Source organism: Myotis daubentonii, chromosome 10 (assembly GCF_963259705.1).
Source record: "Myotis daubentonii chromosome 10, mMyoDau2.1, whole genome shotgun sequence".
NCBI classification, from domain to species: domain Eukaryota; kingdom Metazoa; phylum Chordata; class Mammalia; order Chiroptera; family Vespertilionidae; genus Myotis; species Myotis daubentonii.
The window spans coordinates 20944074-20969203 of record NC_081849.1 but is presented as its reverse complement, the minus strand read 5'-3'; the positions used below and the strand labels follow the sequence as shown (position 1 = coordinate 20969203).

Below are 25130 nucleotides of genomic sequence, written 5' to 3'. Positions count from 1 at the left end.
TTTTCCTTAAGTCAAGGTCATCCTAGTGCTCTGTTTCACTTACACACTTTTTTTTTTTCTCACACAAAGATCATTAATTCATCTAGAATTCGTTTGGTGTATATTTGAGAAAAGGATTTAACACTGTTTCTCCCTAAATCATTGGCTGGGACTCCATTTAAATGATCTCTGGCAGCTGGATAGTCTCTCAAGCTTCACATCCTCCAGGTACTGCCTACACTCCGGCAGCAGGTTAGGGAGGATGTGCACAGCGGCTCAGAGGCCAAAGAAACAAAGCGGCGTGCAGTTTGAGAGAAGCATTAACTCAGTATTTAATGGTTCACATTTCTCTGTCCTTAAACATAAGAGGAATTACTATTGATGAACTGGGACATGGCTACATTACACTTATAAATATTTAAAGAAGGAAAATAAAGGGAGATCTAAAGGCAGTGATTTTGTGGCCGTGGAGTGAGAAAGAGGCCTGCCTGGTGTGCAGATGAGGGGTTTCTAGGGGAACCCAGAATGCATTAGGAAAGACACTGTGATGAATGGTCAAGGCTGGTCCCCTTCCTGGGTCTGTACTAAACAACGCATTAGGATGTGATGAGATTTGTAGAGCTTATGGTTTTTGAGGTACCACAAAGTCATTTGGTAAGGTAGAATATTTTCAGCAACATTACTCATCATTATTGTCATCACTATCATCTACAAAAAAAAAAAAATCAGAAACAATTTGAATGCGAAAGCTCGTATTTGAGGATGATCATGTCATTGAACTTGAAATAAGAGGATGTCTTTACTTGCTGATTTTGTAACAAGAGAAGATTCTTCCAATTCTGGGTATGTCTTTTGAAGAGATGTTAGGGCTCATCTGTTCCTTTCTCTGGTTTCTATTTCTTTGGAATGGAAAGAAGATGACTGGATTCTTCAGCTTTGGGCTGGCTTACCTCAAATCCAGGTCTGCCTCACTTGGGTTCCTAAGTCTCAATGAACTAACACAAACCAACCTATAGGGAGGGGGGAGGCTAGGTAAGGAAGCACAACCATGTATTAGTAATAATTGTTATTATTATAACAACCACCACCACCCCATCATGGAACATCCACCACATGCCAAACAACGTTTCTTTTACTCGAATAAGCAGCGTTCTAGTTACCAGTAGTTGAGTCTCTGAGGAGGAAGAAGAGACAGCAGTGCTACCTATGGAATGAATTTGCTAAGATCTAGGCAGTCTCCTTGATATTTTCTCCATCCTATGCTTTTGTTTGCCATGCTGGGATTCAAAGAGGTAATTTTAACTGGGTGTGGCTGACCCTGCTGCACAAGGATAATCCTGTCTACATTATTGTTCCTGTCTTTTAAGTGACTCTGCTTGTCCCTTTGCCCTTACATCCGTCCTACTCATCTTCATCAGATTAATATCCCTGAACTGCTGCTTGGTGTTTTCCAAGCTCTTGCTTGTCTCATCTGGGATGTTTGTTGAAAATGGAGGTTTCTGAGCTCACCGTCAGCTTTAGTAAACCAGGTGACTAAGTTAAATGCTGGAGCAGTATTCTCCGAACATCAGTGTGTGCAGGAATTATGCCTGGATCTTGCCAAAACACAGATTCTGAATCGAGAATTCTGGGGGGGGTCCCCACACTGCATTTCTATGAGCTCCCATGCGCGTTGCTGCTCTGGCCCACAGATCACACCTCGGGTAGCAAAGGGCTAGTCATTCTGGCATTTCAGCCCTCCTGCACATTTCACTCCTTTTCAGCTCTCCAAATGACTTCTCTCCAAAAGACTCTCTACCCAGCATCTCTGGCACAGACATACAGTCTTTGAAATGTTTCCAATAGGGCTACCTAAACAGAACTGTCCTCCCAGTTACCATTACTGCTGTTCTTTCTTATCCCCATTTGTCAAAAACAGAGCCTTCTTGGAGGCCCTTCCCAGGTTCATCTCATGGGTAAGGCTCTTTCCAACAGCCCCAGCCCTCAAATTCTCCTTATCTTCATACACATGCTAATCGTCAGACCTTGGTAGCGAGTCTGGGCAACAAGACATCCAACTTCACCCTCAGATACGTGAGAGGTTCAGTTAAGTAGGACTAGTCTTGTTGGTGTGAACTGCTTTATCCCTTGTTCTCCACACATGTGTGCTACTAGGCAGGAGCCGGGATTGATATATAACCAGCACAGCCTCGTTTCAAAAGCCAGAGCTCTCTCTACCATCCCTGTTGCTGGTGCACACGATGCCCAGTCCTTGCAGTTACCTCTGACTTAACTGATCATTCGAATGAACTCTGTGAGTGGGCACAGGGGGACATATTGAAGTGACCCATCCCTGTGTGGTGGGCATAACCCTACCCCCAAAGTAGAGGAAAATGTTCCTGTTTTTACCCAGTTTTCCTTTGCCTTAGACCTCCAGACTAACTTGTCTGGATTGGCATTTTCCCCATGAGAACTTGCCCTGATGTCTTTGTTCTACCTTGATAAGATGCAAACACCTAAGCCTTTCTTCTTTAATCTTGAGTTATATGCGTTAAATCTGTCCTCGGTCATTCTCTTCGCATCCATGAAGGCAATGAACACTACACATGGGAGGAAATACTCTACAATATTAATCCCCAAATAACGCATGCCAGATTGAAGACAGTGGACGTGACACTGTGTAAATCTGGAAAATAGTTCTGAGATGTTCCGGAATGCAGAACTTAGAGGACCATGATGTCATTTGGCTCTTCTCATAGAGGTATTTTCCCCTGGCAGTTTTTCTGGAGATGTAAATTTATCCCCAACGAAGACAATCCTTTCTAATGAGGTTAGTGGTTAGATATACTTTTATGCATTAAATAGCCTTGCCCGATATTTGTTATCTTTTTATTCCTACCTTTAATGTAGGCATAAAAGTGTATCATGTAGTATCAGGCTCAAGCCAGACATGTCAGTGTTTAAGAGAGAAGGGGCAGAGAATTTTTAGCTCCTTTGTTGTTTTACACTATCTTAGTGTTAGTTATGGATTTTGGAATAATACTTCATGTCCTAGATGTAGTTTTTATCCAACGATTAGACCTTCAATTTTTCAGCACTTTTCCCCTAAATCTCTTAAGGTCAAAAATCACGAATAAATCTGTGCTTGATAGTCTGAAAGGTTTTAGCTTCAGAGAATTGTCAGGAGACTTCACATTGGAACAGTCTTTCAGTTCTGTTCCTTAGGAGTTATTGATAAATTTGCACACCACTGGCTGCAGACCTAATGAATATATTCATGGAGCATGGTGCATGGCTTGCTATTTAGAGGAATGCAAGATGTGATTAAAAAATGAAATTGAATTGGGAATGTTATTTAAGATTGATATTTAAAATAAATAATTAAGAATATGTGCCATTGTACTCTTAATTCCTGATTAGATGTAAAAAATGGAAATAATAAGTGACAAATCACAAATGATGTGCTCAGGTTTTTCAGTTAAGCCATTTTCACAAATGCTAATCACAACACAGAGAGGTATTTATAAAAATTACGAGCTTTAGTATAGTAACTCTGATTAAATTCTAACCTTTATACTGACAGAAAAGCTAGGAGAATTATAAACTGTGAATATCTGGAGAACTTATGATCTGCAATTTTGATAATAATTCATAGGGTGTGGGTTAGAAGCCATCAGAGTTAATGACCATTTCTATAATCTAGAGTTCAGTTTGAACTTTTTTTCTTATCCCTAAACAAAGTGTAACTTTAAAAGGTTCAATTTAACTGGCTCCCTTGAGGGAAGAGCACAGAACACTTGCTTCCCTGAAGGTGTGTCTTGACCAGAGGCAAGATGGTGAGCTCAGGGCTGGGCTGACTATAGAACTGAGCCCAAACTCAATGGGTCCTCCCAAAAACGGTACTTGGAATGATGAATTGAATGTTTATTTGCTGGGAATGAATATAATGTTCATGATAGGAAAGTTATTCTTTTTGAAGAGCATTTTCAAAGGGGAATCTTAGCCATCTGATTTTATGCCATGCACCCTCAGAGACCCACAATGGAGAAATAAGCCCACTTTGAACCTCAAACGAGGTGGCATCTTATTTATGGTTTATTTTTAACTCAAAGGACTTTGCTGTGTAAACATTAAGTCAGCAGTTTCCTATTAATTTGTTAGTTTTGGGAAATAATTTACCAGGAGCCTTAATACATGATCATTTTAAATGCTGCTGTTGTACTAGTACCACCACACCTGTGAGACATGTATGTAGGTCAGTGTGATGACTGGCTTACCCAGTGTATCATTATTGTCATAGCTTTGACTTCATGACTGTCACTTCAACCATCTCCTGGTCATTTATATTTTCTTCTTTGGTAAACACCACATTTGAAGATGTAGATAAATTACTAATAGGTATCAAGATAACCGGAAATTCCATTTTTGTTCTGGGATGTAAGATGATTGCTGAGAAGTGTTTACTGGGCCTATACCTTTTAAGGACAAGTCCATGAAATTAGAATGTGGACAAAGTCCTATAAATAACCAGAGGCCCAGTGCGTGAAATTCGTGCGTTTGCGGGGGGTGGGGGGGAGGGTGTCCCTCAGCCCTGATTGCGAGAGGGTGCAGGCCAGGCCTAGGGACCCTACCGGTGTATGATTGAGGCCGAGGAGGGACGCGGGAGGTTGGCCAGCCAGGGAGTGACTGCAGGAAGGCTCCAGGGCATGTCCGGCCTGTCTGGCTCAGTCCTGATTGGCCAGACCCCAGCAGCAAGCTAATCTACTGGTTGAAGTGTCTTCCCCCTGGTGGTCAGTGTATGACATAGCAACTGGTCAACCGGTTGACTGTCTGCCTCCTGTTGGTCAGTGCATGTCATAGCGAGTGGTTGAGCAGCCTTAGCATATCATTAGCACTTAGTATATTAGGCTTTTATTATATAGGATAAGGGGCATGCGCCTTTCCCACATTGATCCTTTTGTGCTCTTTTGTTTTTAATTTACAGAGGTATATAACAAAGGTACATTCTCTCTAGTCTGATTAGAATTCAGTTTTGTGTAAATTTCACAGAAATTTCATGAATTTCATGCTGCTTATAATCACTCCAAAGCAAAAAGTGAATTATCATTGAGCGAGGTGGCTGTTACTTAATTCTTTCCTACTGGCCATCTTGGGGATCCAGAGAGAGGGGGTTGTGCCTGTAGATGCCCACTTACTCTATGAAAGCTCTTAGCTGACCATGGAGGGCCCCGTTTTATTTATTATTTCCTAAGTGTTTCCTAAGAGGCTATTTTATTTTAAAAGGTAGATTGTTCCATAAATAAAACCTAAGTCTTATTTTGATGTCTTTCATTTATTAGGTACCTCACTTAAAAATAGTAAATCCTATGAAATGTTTGAGAAAATAAATAAGAGTATATGAAACAAGGATCCTAGTTAATTCTGTCACAGGTAGTTTGTTAACCACACATTGAAAAACACTGTTTTAGGGCATATTAACAAGCACTGATGTTTCTTCTTAAAACAAAAATTAGCATTATGGCCCGGCCAGCATGGCTCAGTGGTTGAACATCGTTATGAACCAGAGAGTCACAGTTTTGATTCCTGGTCAGGGCACATGCCCAGATTGTGGACTGGATCCCCAGTGTGGGGTGTGCAGGAGGCAGCCAATCAATGATTGTCTCTCATCATTGATGTCTCTATCTTTTTCTCTCTCTCCTTTCCTCTCTGAAATCAATACAAAATATATATTTTAAAAATTACCATTATGCTTTTATGTTATTTTTAAATCCCAGAATAACACAATTCTAGAGGGTAGCATAATACACTGGTTAAAAATGAGCACAATTGATTTTTATAGATTAGAATAAGTGATATAAATTTGATATTTTTCAGAAGAAAAATAAAAATTAATGTGAGTTGTATTCTGTTGTTTACTATCATTTCTTATGTAACTTTTGTATAAGAAACATTTATCTTCTGAATTGGAGAATAGGTCTTTGTGATGACAGCGTGTTGACTTTAAGGATCCTGTCTTGCTAACGGACTCTAGTCTTTGGTAACTAAAGAAAGTGACCTTAGGAGACACTAAACATGGGAAACTGACATGAACAATTTGGGACTGGTTGTAAGCTCATGCTGAGCCAAATGTCTATGAGAGTACACTCTACAAGGTTAATAGGCTGATTGTTTTCAAGATTATAAACAAGGAAAAATAATGTAGATAATTAAGAGTGCTGGTGCTGAGGGCTGTTTGTGTGTGTTTTTGTTTTGTTTTGTTTTTCATTTCTTAGGTGGCTTCAGTAATAAAGAGAGCCAAGGCATTCTGTCTTATTTCAGCCTCTTTGTTTTTGGTGATTTCTGAGTTTCTAATCGATATTTCCCCCCCTAAGATTTAAAGAAAAGGTAGGCAAGTAAAAATTATGCTTTACTTTAAAGGGCTATACTGCTGTTAATGATCCAAAGTAATTTCTTAAGGGTGTGATTTTTTTCTCCCATAATTTGTTAATGCATTATTGATTAAGCACTGAGCCTCTTTTATATTAGCAAACATTTTCATATGGGATCACTGACCCCAAGTCCCTTTCCATGGTTCTGGTGGGTCATGTAGTCTTTGGTAGGTTGACCTCTTTTGTTTAAAATTTCCTCCAAATTGGAACTATCTTAGACAATATTTTCTAAGTTTCTCTACTTAGAACTTTTTCAGCAAAACAATTACTATTTGTTTTTTATTACAAACATTTTACTAGCTAGTCAATTGGATCAACCTGTCTAAATGGTCTGTGGCATTGGTACTCTATAGACTCAAGACCACTTTATTCTAAGGAGACTTGTAATGGCTTTTCAGTCTAGTTTTATGTGTTTGCACGTTGAGTCTATAAGCTCTCTCACAGAGAGTAGTAACTCCACAGCTCTTTTTAGGGTGCATAATGACTTCACATACACTTTGAAAGTTGGTCTTCTCAAAAGTTGCGTGGACTATGCAGGGCAGGGGTAAATATCAACCCCGGTTTCCAGATCGGGAGACTGTGGCTCAGTTTTCAGTGGCGTGTGCTGATGGGTCTGCAAGTGCTGGAATGGTTTCTTGAACACAGATCTTTTGACCTGCAGCGACCTTTCCACTCTATCATGACCATCTCTTACGGAGCAGGCCAAACCAGGCAAAAGAATATAAAAGGGCAGCGGGAGGGCTGCTGTTACCAAGGAAACTCTTACCTGATTATTCAAGAATTGATCAGGAAGGAAGTAGAGAAGGAGGACACTTTTTAGCACAGGGAGAAAAAGAAAACAAATAATCAACTGAAGATTTGAAAACAAGCGGATAGGAAAACGGACATGAAAATCCTCACACCCAGCACGCTCTCCAGCGGCCCACTCCTCCCCACTTCCTTCTGCTTCTGGGAGGGAAGCTGGTGCAAGGGGATTGGTATGAACAGGAAGGAGTGTTCCGCAGTTCCAGTTCCATGGCAGGGAAGACGATGCTGTCCGTTCTGCAGAGTGGACCTCAGTAGGGAAGGAGATGAGAGAATGAGGGATGAGGAAAGAGCTTGTATCTTCTCTAGCCGACGGGCAGTGCGGAAGGGGCCAGAGAGAAAGTGGGCACAGGCTGCAGCTGGACGTTATGTTGACAGTTGACAAATACTGTTTACTTTCCCTCAGCCACTGAAGCAGCAGAGACAGAGTGAAAATACTATTTGTGGCTAGAATGGAAAAATTATCTAACTCACATAGAGGCTTAAAAAAATCAGAAAAAATGGCTATTTTTTTTAGCACTGTGGGTGTGTTTTATGTTCAAGCTGCTTGAAATTTAAAGGCTGGGATGTAAATGGAAAGTCAGGGAGAGAACCAGGTTCAGATTAATTAATGATTAAAGCTCAGGGTAACATCGAATAACTCTACCTAATTGCTTCCAGTTTCAACCAGTGGCTCTAACTTTGTGGTGAATCAGAATCCCGTTGTTCAAACAGATCTCGAGGCCCTAGTCCAGAGTTTCTGACTCAGTAGAACTGGGGTGGGGCCTGAGATTTCCTTGTCTAACAAGTTCCCTGCCAGTATTTCTAACAAGGTGCTGCTACCATTGCTGGTCCTGGGACCATGCATTGCAAACCACTGGCTGAAGCATTGCTCTGATGACTCCGGGTTTCCAGGGGATAATGGCTATTGCTTAAAAGAGAACACAAGCATTCACTGTGAGGTTCTTTTAAACTCCCATCGAGAAAAGAGACACTGGCCAGACACGGGGAGGCTAACCAGGATTGCAGCAACCTGGGTCTCTCTCAGGCTTCCCCCAGTCCCTTGCTCCTGAGGGGCACATCCTGGCCATGAACATGGCCCTTCTGAATATCACGCTGCCAGATACTGAAAATAATAGCAGCATTTTGCATGTTCCGCAAGTCTTTTAAATCATTTTACTTATTATCTCCAAGCTTCCTTTGCAGGGATATTAACACCAGGCTCTCCTGGTTCCTAAGGCACACAGCATCAGCAAGCCTACACCCACGTTGAGGAAGAATAAAAGCAACGCTCAGGTGCCTGTTCAGTATCTCTGTCTCCATCTCTCCATCTTTCAAAAAAGCCTGTTCCCTTGTAATTACATGTTCAGTTCAGCGTGGTGATTAATAGCCTGATTAAAATGGATGGTTAGCTGTTTTAGAGTTATAGTTTATGTTGTTTTGTTTTCCGCAGCCCTTTGGTGCATGGGCCCACGCTGTAATCACTGAGCAACACCAGCCAGGATTTAGAGTTGTAGTCTTTTATAGACTTCAGTCAACCACCACAATGGCTTTTTTTACCCACAGGCTATGCTCAAGAGGCTATTTTTCACCTAATGGCGACATATAATAATTATGAGAAAAATACTTTGAAAGATTATTTAAGGGCCATGCTTTTGAACAGTCCTGTGAACCGACAATAGACATTACAAGCCGGTTTCTCCTGCACGGAAACAAGCAGAAAAGAGAGTTCTTCTTCCTCCATTCTGTACTTATATCAAATGTCTGCAGAAAATGTGTGACTCACCACCTCGAGCTGGCTGCCTCCCTGGTTATAGCAGGCCTTTTAAAAAATAGTCTGGGAAAGCTATCTCATATGAAACAATAAAGCCGATATGAATGTTAAATTTTAAGTAAATATTAAATATTAATTAAAATAAATATTAAATATGAATATAGTGTAGAAGGTAGAAAGATAATAACTCTAGAAGAAGGTGTGTGATATGAATGCAAGTCAAAATAGATATAGATAAAGAAACCTGGTAGCTAGTGAAGATATTCAATTACCTAAACATGACCTCTCAAATCCTCTTTTCTTAAAGTAAGAATGCAGTAATACAGTATTTTTTTAAGAACTGTGTGCTTTGCCTGAATAGCTCTCTTTGTCTCTGTCTGTCTCTCTCTTTTCTTTTTTATGTTTTTGTTATTATTAATCCACACCTGAGGATATTTTTCTATTGATTTTTAGGGAGAGTAGATGAGAGAGGGAAAGACAGAGGGAAACACCGATGTGAGAGAAACACATTGATTGGTTGACTCCTGCATGAGTCCTGGCCAGGGCTGGGGAGGAGTCTGCAACCAAGGTACGTGCCCTTGACCGGAATCAAACCCTGGTTTGCAGGCCGACACTCTATCCACTGAGCCAAACTGGCTAGGGCTGTTTGTCTCTCTCTTTAGTGCAATAGCTGCATGTACGAGATGCACAAATTGTTATTACTCAGACACATATTTTGGGTCGGGGTAACACTCTACTTTCACAAGCTGGTAACTTTAGGACGTATCTTTGTCCTAGCAGATGCTTGGGCTCCATTTAGAACACTGGCACTGTCATTTGTCAGATGGTACCCAAGTGGTTTCAAGAGTCTAATGAGAATCACAAATTCCCTACTTACTCCCCCATAAGAACAGCATCTGACTCACATTGTGTAGTCTAGCTAAGTGGGTGGCACCCACTGACATTCATGTGCAGTCATTCTTCTCAGAGCCCCCCGATCCTCACCTGCCGAGTCACCAGCATCCCTGCCTTCCTGTCTGCATCTTCACTTTCTGGGCATCACTGCTGTCTTCCTCATTCACCTTCACCCGTTTGACTCTGGACTGTTCTTACCATATGTTCCTCCCACCATCAGTGCAGCCTGGCTCCAGAGGTGGTCTCCGACTGGGCCAATTTCTTTTTACCCTCTGATTGCCTTGGCAGACCATCTGAAAGCATAGCTGATTCACCTCTAAACTTATAACCATAATTTTAATGAGAAAATAAGCAATATTTTAAATAAAATACTGATACAAAGGCTGAATAGATTGGCTAATACAACCACATGAAAAAATACTAATGCAAAGCCAAATATAGAGCACCATAAAAAATGTTGGTCTGGCCCTGCTGGCGTGGCTCAGTGGTTGAGCATCAACCTATGAACCAGGACATCACAGTTCGATTCCTAGTCAGGGCATATGCCTGGGTTGTAGGTTTGATCCCCAGTGTGGGGTGTGCAGGAGGCAATGATTCTCTCTCATCATTGATGTTTCTATCTCTCTCTTCCTCTCCCTTCCTCTCTGAAATCAATATATATATATATATATATATATATATATATATATATATATATATATATATATAAATATTTTATTGATTTTTTACAGAGAGGAAGGGAGAGGAATAGAGAGTTAGAAACATCGATGAGAGAGAAACATCGATCACCTGCCTCCTGCACACCCCCAACTGGGGATGTGCCCGCAACCAAGGTACATGCCCTTGACCGGAATCAAACCCAGGACCTTTCAGTCCACAGGCCGACGCTCTCTCCACTGAGCCAAACAGGTCAGGGCAATAAAAATATATTTTAAAAAATGTTGGCCTGAATAGGCATATAATCTATCGATATCAATGGAGCCACATTAAGACAGATTTCACTCTATGAAGTATAGTATCTCCATATTTATTAAATGAACACAAATGTCGATACATATTTTGATTATGCCAGTAATATGCATTTTTTGGTTTGTTTTATAAAAAATTTGAGTATCATTACAACGTCTTTAAGGGAATGCTCTTACATGGACCAGTGTTAGAATTAACTAAATAAAACAATGGATTTCATACTTCAAACTGCCATTGGGAAAATGTGGCTAGTGATTCAACTCTGAATAAATTAAAATAGAGTCTTCATCTTCTCCCTTTCCCAGATAAGTTGATCTCTGAGTTTGTATGACATAACCTATAAGGCAAACCTTCTCTATAAGGTCACTGTATCGAAAACGCAAATAGCTGAGGTAACAGAAGGCACCTAACACTTTCTATTCCACTAAAATGAAATAATTTTAGCAAGTCATGATATCAGGTGATATCCACATATTTTCAGAGAAGCATTTCATCTTTCTTTAGGTCTGCTATTTGTCACAAGCCAAAAGCTACATTCTCCTGATTTTTTGTTTTAGTTATTTATGCTTTGAACCTGTGCTATTTGTCATGCTCTATGGGGTTTTAACATAAAAAAATAGCTTCTTCTGCAGAACATTAACCTGTACATCTGGTCTGGATGCTGGTTTCGATGAAGGGAGCAGGCGCCTAAGAACTGTAGAGTCCCCATTGCCTGTCGGGGCAGTGAAGATAAAAGCCTGAAGGTACCATAAATTTGTAACACGGGAGCTGACTAGGAGTTCCTTGCTGTTTCTTTATGTGTCTCCTTGTTTGCAGGGCCGTAATTATGAACTGATTACACCTAGAGAAAAAACACGCTTCCCTTGTTCTCCCCACTGAATAGTAATTACTCTGTTGTGGTTCATTGCTGTTTTTTTTGGTTATTGTTAGTCTTCTGGACATTATTAGGCTATCTTAGATTTCAGTATGGCTTCTGGCAACCAGAAAATGAAAGATAATTCTAATATATTCAAGATGTTTATAGTGATTATCTTATTGTATGCTATAAATCATATTGAAGAAAAGCTAAGTATATAGTAGAAACAAAATATTGTTTTCTTATTCGTGGTAATTCTTACCATATTTGATGCTGTTCTTCTGCTCTTTGTTCTATTTCTCCTCTCCCTTGATCACATAGGTAGCTCAGAAAAGCCTGTTTCAAAGTTACGAGAATTTAAATATGCACCGGACAGCATGCAATCTATTTCCACATAAAGAATGGCTCGTATTTCATTAAGGCTGCTTTCCATCAGCTGAAAAGCAAAACAATTGGTGGTTTGTGTGTTTTTGTCTCTGAGTTGATTTATTTTTTTGTTTTAAATGGACTCAATCGACCCGATTGCTGTCTCACAGGCATAATCTGTGAACTCATCTCTCAGAGTCAAGGCCTAATTAGGCTAAATGCTTTCTTGATCTGGTACTAATTGTATGTTTAACTGTATTGTTTTGATAAAGCTCATTTGAAGGGTAAAATAGAATTCATTCTTCGTGTCCTTTAATGAAATTGTTCTTTATTGCCATAGGTGGGGAAAATAAATTTTTCTTGCATTCTAGGGCATAAAGGATATTTGAGTGACTGAATAGGGGAAATATTCAGGAAGATATAGTATAAGAATGGAAAATGCTAAAAAGCATATACAGGCATCACACAAGGAATATTGTCGGTTGGGTTAAAAAACATCACAATAAAGCAAATATCACAATAAAGTGAGTTGTGTATTTTGGGGTTTCTCAGTGCACATATAAGTTATCTTTACACTATGCTGTAGTCTATTAAGTTTTTAATAGGATTATATCTAAAAAGATCAATGTGCATACCTTAATAAAAAATACTTTATTGCTAAAAAATGCTAACAAGCATCCGAACCCTCAGCAAGTCCCAATCATTTTGCTGGCGGAGGGTCTTGCCTCCATGTTGGTGGCTGTTGACAGGGTGGTGGTTGCTAAAGTTGAGGAGACTGTGGCAATTTCTTAAAATAGGACAATGTTGAAGTTTGCCACACTGATTGGCTTCCTTTCATAAACAGTTTTCTCTGAAGCATGCAATGCTATTTGATAGCATTTTACCACAGTAGAATTTCTTTTGAATTTGAAGTTAATCCTCTCAAACCCTGTCACTGCTAAATTTATGTAATATTCTAAATCCTTTGTTGTCATTTCAACAATTTTTCACAGTCTCTTCACCAGGAATAGATTCCATCTCAAGAAACCACTTTCTTTGCTCATCCATGACAAGCAACTCCTCATCCATTAAAGTTTTTCATGCAAGATGCAGCAATTCAGTCACATCTTCAGGTTCCACTTCTAACTCTAGTTCTCTTGCTGTTTTCACTACATCTGCAGTCAGTCCCTCCCCTGTAGTCTTGAGCTCCTCAAGGTCATCCATGAGAGTTAGAGTCAATTTCTTCCAAATTCCTGTTAATGTTGATATTTGACTTCTTCCATGAATCATGAATGTTTCTGATGGCATTGAGAATGGTGGAAAGCCTGGCTGGAAGATTAGTGGCTTAGTTGGTTGAGTGTCATCCTGTGTACTGAAACATTGCCAGTTCAATTCCAGGTCAGGGCATATACCTGGGTTGTGGGTTCAGTCCCTGGTTGGGGCATGTACTAAAGGCAACCAATTGATGTTTTTCTCTTCTCTCTCTCTCTCTCTATCTCCCCCCCCGCCCCCCCCGCCTCTTCCTATCTATAAGTATGTCCTCAGGTGAAGATTAAACAACAAAAAAGAATGGTTAATTCTTTCCAGAAGATTTTTAATTTTCCTTGCCCAGATCCATCACTGGAATCACTATCTATGGCAGCTATAGCCTTACAAAATGTATTTCTTTTTAAAAAATATATTTTTTATTGATTTTATAGAGGAAGCGGGAGAGATAGAAACATCCGCGATGAGAGAGAATCATTGGTACTCTGCCTCCTGCATGCCCCCCACTGAGGATTGATCCTGCAATTTGGGCATGTGCCCTGACTAGGAATCCAACTGTGACCACCTGGTTCATAGGTTGATGCTCAACCACTGAGCATGAACCAGACCAAAATGTATTTCTTAAATAATAAGATGTGAAAGTTGAAATTACTCCTTGATCCATGGGCTCCTGAATGGATATTGTGATGGCAGGCATAAAAACAACATTAATCTTGTTATATATCTCTATCAGAGCTCTTGGGTGACCAAGTGAGTTGTCAATGAGCAATGATATTTTGAAATCTTATTTACTGAGAAGTTGTGAGCTTAAAATATTTGATAAACCATGTTGTAAACAAATGTGCTGTCATCCATTTGTTGTTCCATTTATAGAGAGCAGGCATAGTAGATTTAGCATAATTCTTAATGGCCTTAGGATTTTCAGATCATTGGCCTCAATTTAAAGTCACCAGCTGCATTATCCCATAACAAAAGAGTCAGCCTGTCTTTTGAAGCTTTGAAACCAGGCAGTGAATTCTCTCTAGCTATGAAAGTCATAGATGGCAACGTCTTCTATTATGAGGCTGCTTCATCTACATTGAAAATCTGTTTTTTAGTATAGCCACCTTCATTAGTTATCTTAGCTAGATCTTCTGGATAACTTTCCTCAGCTTCCAAACCACCACTTGCTGCTTTACCTTGCACTTTTATGTTATGGAGACTGCCTCTCTCCTTAAGCCTCATAAGCAAACCTCTGCAAACTTCAAACTTTTCTTCTGCAACTTCCTCACTTCTCTCCATCTTCATAGAATTGGAGAGACGCAGGGCCTTGGTCTGGACTAGGTTTTGGCTTAAGGGAATGTGGTGACTGATTTGATCTTCTATCCAGACCACTAAAACTTTCTTCATATCAGCAATAACACTGCTTTGCTTTCTTATCGTGAGTGTGTTCACAGGGGTAGACGTTTTCATTCCATTCAAGAAATTTTTCTTTGCATTAACAACTTGGCTAAATATTTGGCACAAGAGGACTAACTTTTGGCCTACCTCAACTTTTGACATGCTCTCTTCACTAAACTTAATTATTTCTAGCTTTTGAGTTGAAGCGAGAGATGTGTGACTCTTCATTTCACATGAAACCTTAGAGAACATTGTGGGATTATTAATTGGCCTGATTTCAGTATTGTGTCTCTGGGAATAAGGAGGCCCAAATAGAGGGAGAAAGATGGGGGAATAATCAATTGGAGCACTCAGTACATATACATTTGTCAATTAAATTTATTGTCTTATCTGGGCATATTTTGTGGTGCCTCATAACTATTATAATAATAACATCAAGGATCACTGATCACAGATCATCGTAACAAATATAATAAAAAAGGAAAACATTTGAAATGTTGAGAGAATTACCAAAATGTGACACAGAGACAAGAAATAAGCAAATACTTTGGGAAAATGGTGCCAGTTGACTTGATTGACTTAGGATTGCCACAAACTTTCAACTTTTAAAAAACACAATATATGCAAAATGCAGTAGAGCAAAGCACAATATAATGAGGTATGCCTATCAATTTTGGAAACAAGGAAATGTAAAGGATATCTGAAAGAGATTTTTGAAGGATCACCCAGCTGGCATGGCTCAGCGCTTGAGCACCGAACTATGAACCAGGAGGTCATGGTTTGATTCCAAGTCAAGGGCACATGCCCTAGTTGCAGTCTGGATCCCCAGGGTGGGGCCTGGAGATAGCAGCCAATCAATGATTCTCTCTCATCATTGATGTTTCTGTCTCTCCCTCCCTCTTCCTTCCTCTCTAAAATCAATAAAAATATATTAAAAAAAGAAAGATAGGATAACTATACATATCTTAAATGACTTCTGTTTCTATTGGATTAAACCAAAGGTTCACAGAAGAAAGTAAACAGGGCAAGAGTATTTTCTAATCTAAACTTTCAAAAAGAAAGAATTAGGTGAAGATTCCCCCCTTATCTTTTGTCATTTGTATTTGATTTTCAGCTGTCATTTTTCATTCAAGAAAATGAAATTGATAACAAAAGCAAGTTTTAGGAATTTCTCTGAAAATCAGGGAAGCTACTAAAAATTATATTTCTGTAGAATTTACCATAGTTGGGTATGGTGATTTACAAATATGTAGAAAAAAAGAGATCAAATACCCAAAAATAGAACCAAAAAGTCTACTAAATTGTTAACGCACACACGTATATGCTACAGCAAATAAAAGCTAAGATGTTAAAAAAAGAGCATTTTCTTTGTTTATTTTATGAACAACAATTGATTTATTTGTAAGAAGCCAGAATGCCCATTAATTTGATACGTAGATAAAACTATAAAGGGGTACTTAGGCTGATAAAGGTGTAAAATCTGTAACCTCAAATGACTTGCATCCTGTCAAAGAGGGCACAAGACATAGTAGTTTTCATTTGATTAACAACACTTTGATTTAGTAGGTTCATTTTTCCCTCATTCACTGATGAATACCAAGAAAAGGTAAGTCATTTACCATAAATAACAGAACTAGTAAATAGAGTAGTTTCTATTATAAATTATATATATAATATATTATATATATATATATATATGTATATATATATATATATATGATGCTTTTATTGATTTTTAGAGGGAGAGAAAGGGTGAGGGATAGAGATAGGAACAATGATGAGAGAGAAACATCATAATTGGTTGCCTCCTGCACACCCCCTACTGGGGATCGAGCCCACAACCCGGGCATGTGGCCTGACCAGGAATCGAAGTGTAACCTCTTGGTTACTGGATCTACACTCAGCTACTGAGCCACATCAGTGAGGGCTAACTTTTATATTTTTCTACTGTTCTAGACTACCTCATAACAATTGGTACAATTGAAAGTCCAAATGTGGTGAGTGGGTTTGTCACAAAGTTCATGGTTGTATATCATTTAGGATCATGTCCAGCTATAAGTAACAGAAAGGGGAAATAAAACTCATTTAAATGAGAGACAGCTCTATTTTTCTGTCCGATAAACCCAGAGGAGGAGGTTCAGGAATGGTGCAATGGCTCTGCTTTACTGGGCTGCAGGGACCTGGGTTTCTAGTTTATTATTTTTCCATCTCTAGGGTCAATCCAATTCCTCCTGGTTCCACACGGTGGGTAGAACTCCAGTTATCACACTTGCCTTTTAGGTGGAGAAGAAAGGAAAAGATGAAACATGATAGAGGCAAAGGTCACATGCTCATGTTTTTTTTTGAAAGGTTCCCCAATGTTGCCTCCCTATGCATTTGTTTACATGTTATTAGTAGCTATATCCTATCTAATAAAAGAGAAAAATGGTAATTGGCGTACGATGATACCCTTTTCATTGGCTAATCAGGGCTATATGCAAATTAACTGCCAACTAAGATTGGCAGTTAACTGCCAACAAGATGGCGGTTAATTTGCATATGTAGGCACAATGCAGGGAGGCGAAAGGAAAGCAGGAAGAAGCCCCCTGCCACTGACAGTGATCGGAAACCCGGGGGGGGCTAAGAGCTGGGGGGCAGGGCAAAGGCGGCCCTGGGGCCGCCTTTGCCCTGCCCCCCAGCCATGATTGGAGAATCAGGTGCCTTTTCTGCCCTGGCCAGTGATAGCAGGAAGTAGGGGTGGAGCCAGCAATGGGAGCTGGGCATGGTCGAAACTGGCAGTCCCGGGAGCTAGGGGTCCCTTGCCTGGGCCTAAAGCGAAGCCCATGATCGTGGGGCCGCTGCAGCTGCAGGTCCCCGCTGCCCGGGACGGACTCCTCAGCCAGAGGCATTAGGCCTGGGCAGGGGCGGAGCCTGCAACCACGGGGAGCTGTGGGTCCCCTGCCCAGGCCTGACACCTCTGCCAGAGGCCTCAGGCCTGGTCAAGGGGCCGATCCGGTGATTGGTGATCGGAGGGTGATGAGGGTCAACTCCTCTGGCTGAGGCATCAGGCCTGGGTGGGGGGCGGAGCCGGGGATTGGGGGGATATGATGGTCCCCTTGCCCAGGCCTGAAGCCTGGGTCAGAGGTGTCAGGCTTGGGCGGGGGGTGGAGCAAGTGATCAGAGGGAGATGGGGGTCCCCTTCCCAGGCATGATTCCTGGGCCATAGGCCTCAGGCCTGGGCGGGGGCCAGAGCCAGTGATCGGGGGGAGATGGGGGTCCCCTGTCTAAGCCTGACACCTCTGGCGGAGGCGTCAGGCCTGGGCAAGGGGCCGATCAGGTGATCAGAGGGTGATGGGGGTCTACGCCTCTGGCCGAGGCATCAGGCCTGGGCTGGGGGCAGAACCAGTGATGGGGGGAAATGAGGGCCCCCTGCCCAGGCCTGATGCCTCTGTCAGAGGCGTCAGGCCTGGGAAAGGGGCCGATCCTGCGATTGGAGGGTGATGGGGGTCAACGCCTGAGGGCTCCCAGTATGTGAGAGGGGGCAGGCTGGGCTGAGGGACACTCCCCGCCCCCCCCCCCCCCCACACACACCCAGTGCACGAATTTCGTGCACCGGGCCTCTACTTTATATATAAAGGAGTTTGGAAAATCAAGTCTTTATTCTGGTCAGTCATGTGCCCTGCTAAAATCATGAGCTCTAATACTATGGAAAGGCAGTGAATTAGCACTGAGGTACAAATCATGGTCTCTGTCTAGATAGTCTTGATGTTGGTTGAGCTAGAAGTCAAACTGAGGGAGTCAAGATGTGAGTTGCAATGAGAAAGTGGAAGCATAAATGCTCTTTTAAAAAGCCTGGCTCTGAAAGAGAGGGTGGTTTACCAGAGGACCCCATACCTAAGTCTGTCTCATTCCTACAACCATTTTCTTTTTAAAAAAGACAATCAGAAACCTCACATATTAAAATTGCTACTTTATACAGAAGCTGAACACACAAGATTGTCATCAAAAGTAAATGACCAAATGTTTACCAGGCACTTAAAGTTGTGATGTTAGATGAGACAGGTCTACCCAAGGGCCTGGTAACAGTTTATACCTAATCTAGATCCATCGTGCTGTATCTGGGAACATTGTTTATGGAATAGACCTGAATTGTAATGGAAAAAGTAAGCCAGTCTGAATAGACAGATACAGTTTAGAGTATCTGCCTTGATTGATGCAGGGTTAGTATGTCTTAGTATGTCTTTGATAATGGGCAACCTATTTAACTTGCGACTCAGTTTTCTTATTTAAAAAATGGGAATAATAAAACTTGCCTCATAGAGTTATTGCAAGAATTATGTAAGGACATAGCCAACTTGTTTAGTATGGTAATTGCCTCATAACAGATCTCAATTAATGTTTAGTCTCTTCCTCTTAGCTTCTAAAAAGAATGCTGTTTATGAACATTTGTACACTTGAGCCATTATGTCTAAATGTTTCCTTTATTATATCTCCCTGTTTTCTATCTACATCCTTGATGTTAGTAACATAATCTGGTGAGTAAAAATAAACCACTGAGAACAGAATCCAAAGAGCAGATTTGTTAGAAATAAATTTAAAGTGCATCTCAGGCTATGATTTCACATTGGTTCTAAATATATTAAATTTCTATTTATAAATTTTCTCACAAAATGTGTTTTGATATTTAAAGCATGTGATGAAAGTTTAAATATGAAAATATTTTCAATTTTCTTGCATTTTCCTGCATTAAAAGTTTAAAGATGAAAATATTTTTACTTTTTTTCCATTTGCATACAGGAGCAATAGTTCCAATGGGTCACGCTCCATTGCTCAAGGCAAAACTGGGGCTTGTTGCCAGAACAGATCCTTGGGAGTTAAATCAGTTCGTCCAGGGCCGGAATTCCAATTTTGTCTTGGAAAGTTTTCTAGGTCCAGATAGGACTTGCACTAAATCATGAGCTGTAATTTCGTTTATATGTAATCTTGAAGGGCATCACAGCTTATATTAGTTAGATTTAAAAAAAAACAAAAAACCAACTTGTCAAACAAATCTGCTTTTCCATTGTAAAGTATGTTCCTAGTCAAAAGCTACAATTTTTAATCTTAGGCGACGGTGTGTACAAGTTCTGCCTAATGAATACGGATGTCTTATTGATTGTGGAGGAAGTGATGAAGTGCAGCCACAGGTACCTGATTGATGAGTGCTTTGAAATGAGCACTTCCCTCCTCTTGGATCTGCTGTTTCAACACTGTCTAGTACAGTTAGTCCTAGATGTTCTGTTTTTCTATTAAGAAAATTAGCCTACCAGTCCATGTGGAGAGAAACAAAACACTAACACCCCTTACCAACTCTGCCTTTTATGTTCATTTATTTAAAACCTAGAGGCCTGATGCACAAAATTTGTACATTTGAGGGGGTCCCTCAGCCTGGCTTGTGCCCTCTTGTAGTCCTGGAGCCCTCGGGGGATGTCTGACTGACGGCTTAGGCCCGCTCCTGGGAGTCAGACATCCTTAGCGTTGCTGCGTAGGTGGGAGAGGCTCCTGCCACCACCTCTGTGCTCTCCAGCCATAAGCCCAGCTCAGGGCTTCTGGCTGAGCAGTGCTCCCCCTGTGGGAGCACACTGACCACCGGGGGCAGCTCCTGCATTGGGCATCTGCCCCCTGGTGGTCAGTGCATGTCATAGCGACCGGTCAATTTGCATATTAACCTTTTATTATATAGGATGGCTTTAGTTTATTCGACAAAAGTTTTCCCAGCTGGGCTTTATTCTATCCTATAATAGTTTCCTAGAGTGGCATTTCATAAAATATTAAAGTAAAAGGGATGGAGGCTTTATGCACAGCCAGTTGGAACTATCATTGATATGCCCTTCTTTTGAAAGACATTCAGTTCTGGTTGGTTGAACACACATTGATATTGACCTACGGTGTATTTGGGTACCGGACTAGGCCCGATGGTTATTCAAAGGAAGCAGACCCAACCCTTGCCTTTTATGTGGCTGTAGATTATTGGGAGAGAAAATAATATTTAGAAACAAGCTGTAACTCAAGACTGAGAGATGAATCCTCCTTGTTCATTAAACACAGTCTGCAGCCTCTGTGTTTACTGATTCCTGGTGAGGACTTGGAATGAGCGGATGGCTTGCATCCCTGAAGATGTCTGATAGAAGCAGAGCTGATTGAATTAATTGGGAGACAACAAGAGAGGGCATCTCGTCTGGTCCCTGTCCCTTTGAAGGATGACATAGAAACTCTGCCAGACAGATTGCGGCCTGCTTTCATCAGCCACTGGCATTAGACTACGCCTGGGCTGTGACCCCTAAAATTGGGAGGAAAAGTGAAAGACCCAGTCAGTCACCCAGAGGATTGACCAGATTGTATGGAGGCAACAATTGTTTTCCTTTTTCATCTGGGTGGCCCAGTAGTACACACTGATACCCTAAATTTTTCATTTGGAAGGATATGCATCTTATACTTAAAGGTATTTCTGCTTTTCTCTTTAAAATGTAATTTTCTGTTATAAAATCATTTGCTTTTATATTTTTTGGCATTTTAAACCAAAAAGCAAGGTTCTTTGAATGTTGTTAGTTTCCACTGATACTCCTTTTTAAGTTGGCAGGAGAGAGTTACCATAACTCACGCTTTCGTGTTATTAATTTCTTCCCATACTTCATTTAATTAATTCTTTCAAGGCTTTTCATTCCTCATGGGCAAACTCACTTAGTGATTCCCTCGGGTTGTACTTAACCTCAGTGGAACTTAATTACCAAGAGAAAGAAAAGGCAGCTGAAAGGAAGGAGCATGATGCGAAGAGAGGAGTCCTGTGAGTAGGTCGTTAGGGTTCTAGTCCTAACTCTGCCTCTTCCTGAGCTGTCGCCCTGGAAAAATTACTCAATGTTCCTTTACCCAAGTTTCACCATTTGAAAAATAAGAAGAGTGAACTAGGTCCAGGAGTTTCAGTTTTTGACTACACTCTGGGTTAATAATTTATTGTATATGGCAACCCAGTACATACATGCCTCACAACTAAAAAGAAATAATACTTCCTGTTACTGTATGTGATGCACATAATTTCTATTTTCTTCATTTAAAAAATACAGAAATGTGACCCACCACATTGGTTTTAAGAACCACTATTAAGTTATGTCATGAAGTTTAAAAAACAGAAGATAGGATGCCCTTTAGGGTTGCTTTGGTATGAGCATTCCTATTATATTAAACACAAGTTCTAGAGTCTCATATTTGTGTTCTCATACTAACGTTACTTCATTGTTGACATAATCTCAATGAGAAAACAGGGGAGAAGGAAGGTGGAACTAAAGAGAGAGGAAAGGAGAAAAGTTTTATTTCCTATGTGTGTTTTTATGCGGACTGTCATATTTACTGTTCAGCTTTTTGTTCCGAAGAGAATACCTGAGAGAGTTCCATGAATGACTTGCCAATCGAATGGCTGAAGTCAGTTGCTGAGTGATAGCACAGTCTCAGAAACAATTCCTGTGCCATCTCCTTCTCCAGTTTCTGGGTTGTAATTTACATCCTAGGGAGTTTATAAGTAATAATAAAAATACAAACCCAGTGATGGAACCTTGACATGAACATGCAAATGCCACAAATCAGGTAGGATACATCCCCACCAAATGCCACAAATCAGGTAGGATACATCCCCACCATGCCATGGGTGCAGACAGTTTCCAGGAGGTTCAGGTCATTGGCATCTCCCTGGCCTGTTTTCACAGAAGCTAAGACATTCTGTTGATCACCCATTAGGCAGATATGCAGTTACCTGGTGGGACCGTGTATTCTGGCCTTGGCAGGGTCTGCCCAGATCTAGAAGCCGGAAACCTGGAAGTCACTCTTGACAGCACCCTTTGCTTCAGTTCCATCAAACCCTGTTAATCTTTGTCTCCTAACATGTCTCAAGTGCATTTACAGTTCTCCATATGCATTATCGCCTTAGCCCACACCACCATATGCCCGCACTCAAATTATAAAATGGCCTCCAATCCAGCCTACCCCATCCACGTTTTCCTTCTTCCTGTCTATTCCTCTGACCCAGCACTCCTTTCCAATGGGAAACCTATTTCACATTTCAATGGCTTCCCACTGCTCTTAGAAGAAGACAGATCGACTCCAGGTGGCCAGAAAGGTCCCCTAATCTAGCCCCACCCACCTCTCGGGCCTTACCTGAGCCTGCTGGACTTCAGCTTCCCTGGCTTTATTTCAGCCCCTCATATTCTTCTGCCTCTTCTGTCCCTGAGCCTTTGCCATTACTGTCACCCTGACTCTGTGCTCCCTCCCCTCCACTTCCCTGCCTTACCCTTTAGATCTTAGCTCAGGTCTCACTCCATGACATCAGGCACTAGGAAAGTATTAGTTTACCTAATGGTAATTATCCAGCAAAAAAGCTTAATGACTGGTGCTAATAAGTATCCCCTTTTATAATACGTACTATTTTCAACATACTCTTCAGACTGCCTTAATCATTTTAATTCATTTAATTATGACAACAACCCTTTGTGCAAATACTATTATTATCCCAATTTTACAGATAAGGAAACTGAGGGATGGAGATTTAAGGGACTTAGTCAAAGCCTTAAAACTAGTAAATGGTGGTGTTGAGATTTGAACCCAGGCAGACTGGCTGCAGGGTGGTTGTTCCTAATCATTGAGTGTAAATCGCCTTTATCATGTCTATTGAGTAAGTATACGCACATGTATGGCTTATATGTTTATTTAATTTGTACAGTTGAAAAAGTGTTGCACATTATAGAAGGTTAAGTATTTTGTAGCCCTTTATGACAAATAATGGTGTCCATTTAGTCACTATATAATGTGCCAGATGCCCTGTACTTCACCTTCTCAACAACCAAGCAACATAGATATAAATTCCCATTTTATGAGCAAGAATAAGAGATTCAGAGGCAGAGTCTCAAACCTTGATCTGTCTGATCTCAGAGCCCATGTTATTTTCCTTTTTTTTTGCATGCAGAAAACATAGGCTTAATCTGCAACTAATTTTAAAAATGGATGCATTTCTTTAAAAAGTTCCAGTTTTCAGGAGTAGTTTAAATAATTCTATAGTTTATTTGTAATGATAATCAATTATTAAGAAAATAAGAGTAATGCTAGAATTTTCATGAACAGATGGTACAATCCTATCTAATAAAGAGGGAATATGCTAATTGACCCTCATGCCATCGCAAAGATGGCAGCGTCCACAGCCAATAAGGAGGGAATATGCTAATTGACTGCTACACCCTCAAAGATAGAGGCACCCACAGCCACAAGATGGCTGGTGGGGAGGGCAGTTGTGGGCGATCAGGCCAGCAGGGGAGGACAGTTAGGGGTGACTAGGCAGGCAGGGGGGGCAGTAGGGGGCAACTGGGCTGGCAGGGGAGGGCAGTTGTGGGCAGCCGGGCCACAGGGGAGGGCAGTTGGGGGCGACTGGGCCATCAGGGGAGCAGTTAGGCATCAATCAGGTTGGCTGGGAGTGGTTAGGGGGTGATCAGGCTGGCAGGCAGAAGCGGTTAGGGGCAATCAGGCAGGCAGGCAGGTGAGTGGTTGGGAGCCAGCAGTCCTGGATTGTGAGAAGGATGTCTGACTGCCGGTTTAGACCCGCGCACACAGTGATCGGGCCTAAACCGGCAGTTGCACATCCCCCGAGGGGTCCCAGATTAGAGAATGTTCAGGCTGGGCTGAGTGGCAACCCCCCCCCCCCTGCCCCCAATACACAATTTTCTTGCACCGGGCCTCTAGTTTATTATAAAACTGCAATAATTACAAAAAATGTCATGTTAACATATTAAGAGACAAGTGGACTAGAGCAGAATTTCCAAATATATATAAGAATATATGAGTTTGATATGTTAAAAGTGATTTTATATAAATTAATGGGAAGAAAAATATTTATTCAATTAATAGTCTGGAAGAATTGTTTTACTGTTTGAAAACAATGTCAGATTCCTACCTTGCACCAAATATCACACTGAGTATCAGACAAGAATTAAATGCAAAAATCAGAATCCATTAATTGAACTACAGTTCCAGAAACCACACTTTCATAAAATATAGGAGAATTTTCATTACAGGTAAAGTGAATACAGCATATTTTTTAAAAAGCATACACAGAATCATCTTAATTTTTAAAAATAAAAACAGAAAGAGAAATGCTATAAGGCAATAAACCAAGAAGCAAATGATAGTTTACATGGTGGGCTAATAAATATTATTTATATTCTTCTTTATATCCCACACCCCAAACACATTTCTAAGACAATTAAGTCTGTAATTAGAAAAAATATATTTTTAAAAGGCAAATCCTAAGCCATGTAATAGCCATTGTTACTAGACTAAATCATGCCTCGTCCTCTCCTATTGCTAGTGGGGTTGGGGACCTTGGGATATCCCAAGAAAAGGAATTTTTTGAGACTCACAGGGGAATATGTGATATGGTAGAAAGCTTTATTATTGTAGAATTACATCCCTGGGTTTCCAAAGT

At 40.8% G+C, this 25130-nt stretch overlaps 1 protein-coding gene across 1 annotated transcript in view; it reads left to right on the top strand.

Moving 5' to 3' along the window:
- Positions 1-25130, top strand: part of GRM8 (glutamate metabotropic receptor 8) — a 751450-nt gene that overhangs the window by 445175 nt on the left and 281145 nt on the right. The gene's annotated exons all lie outside the window — the stretch shown is intronic.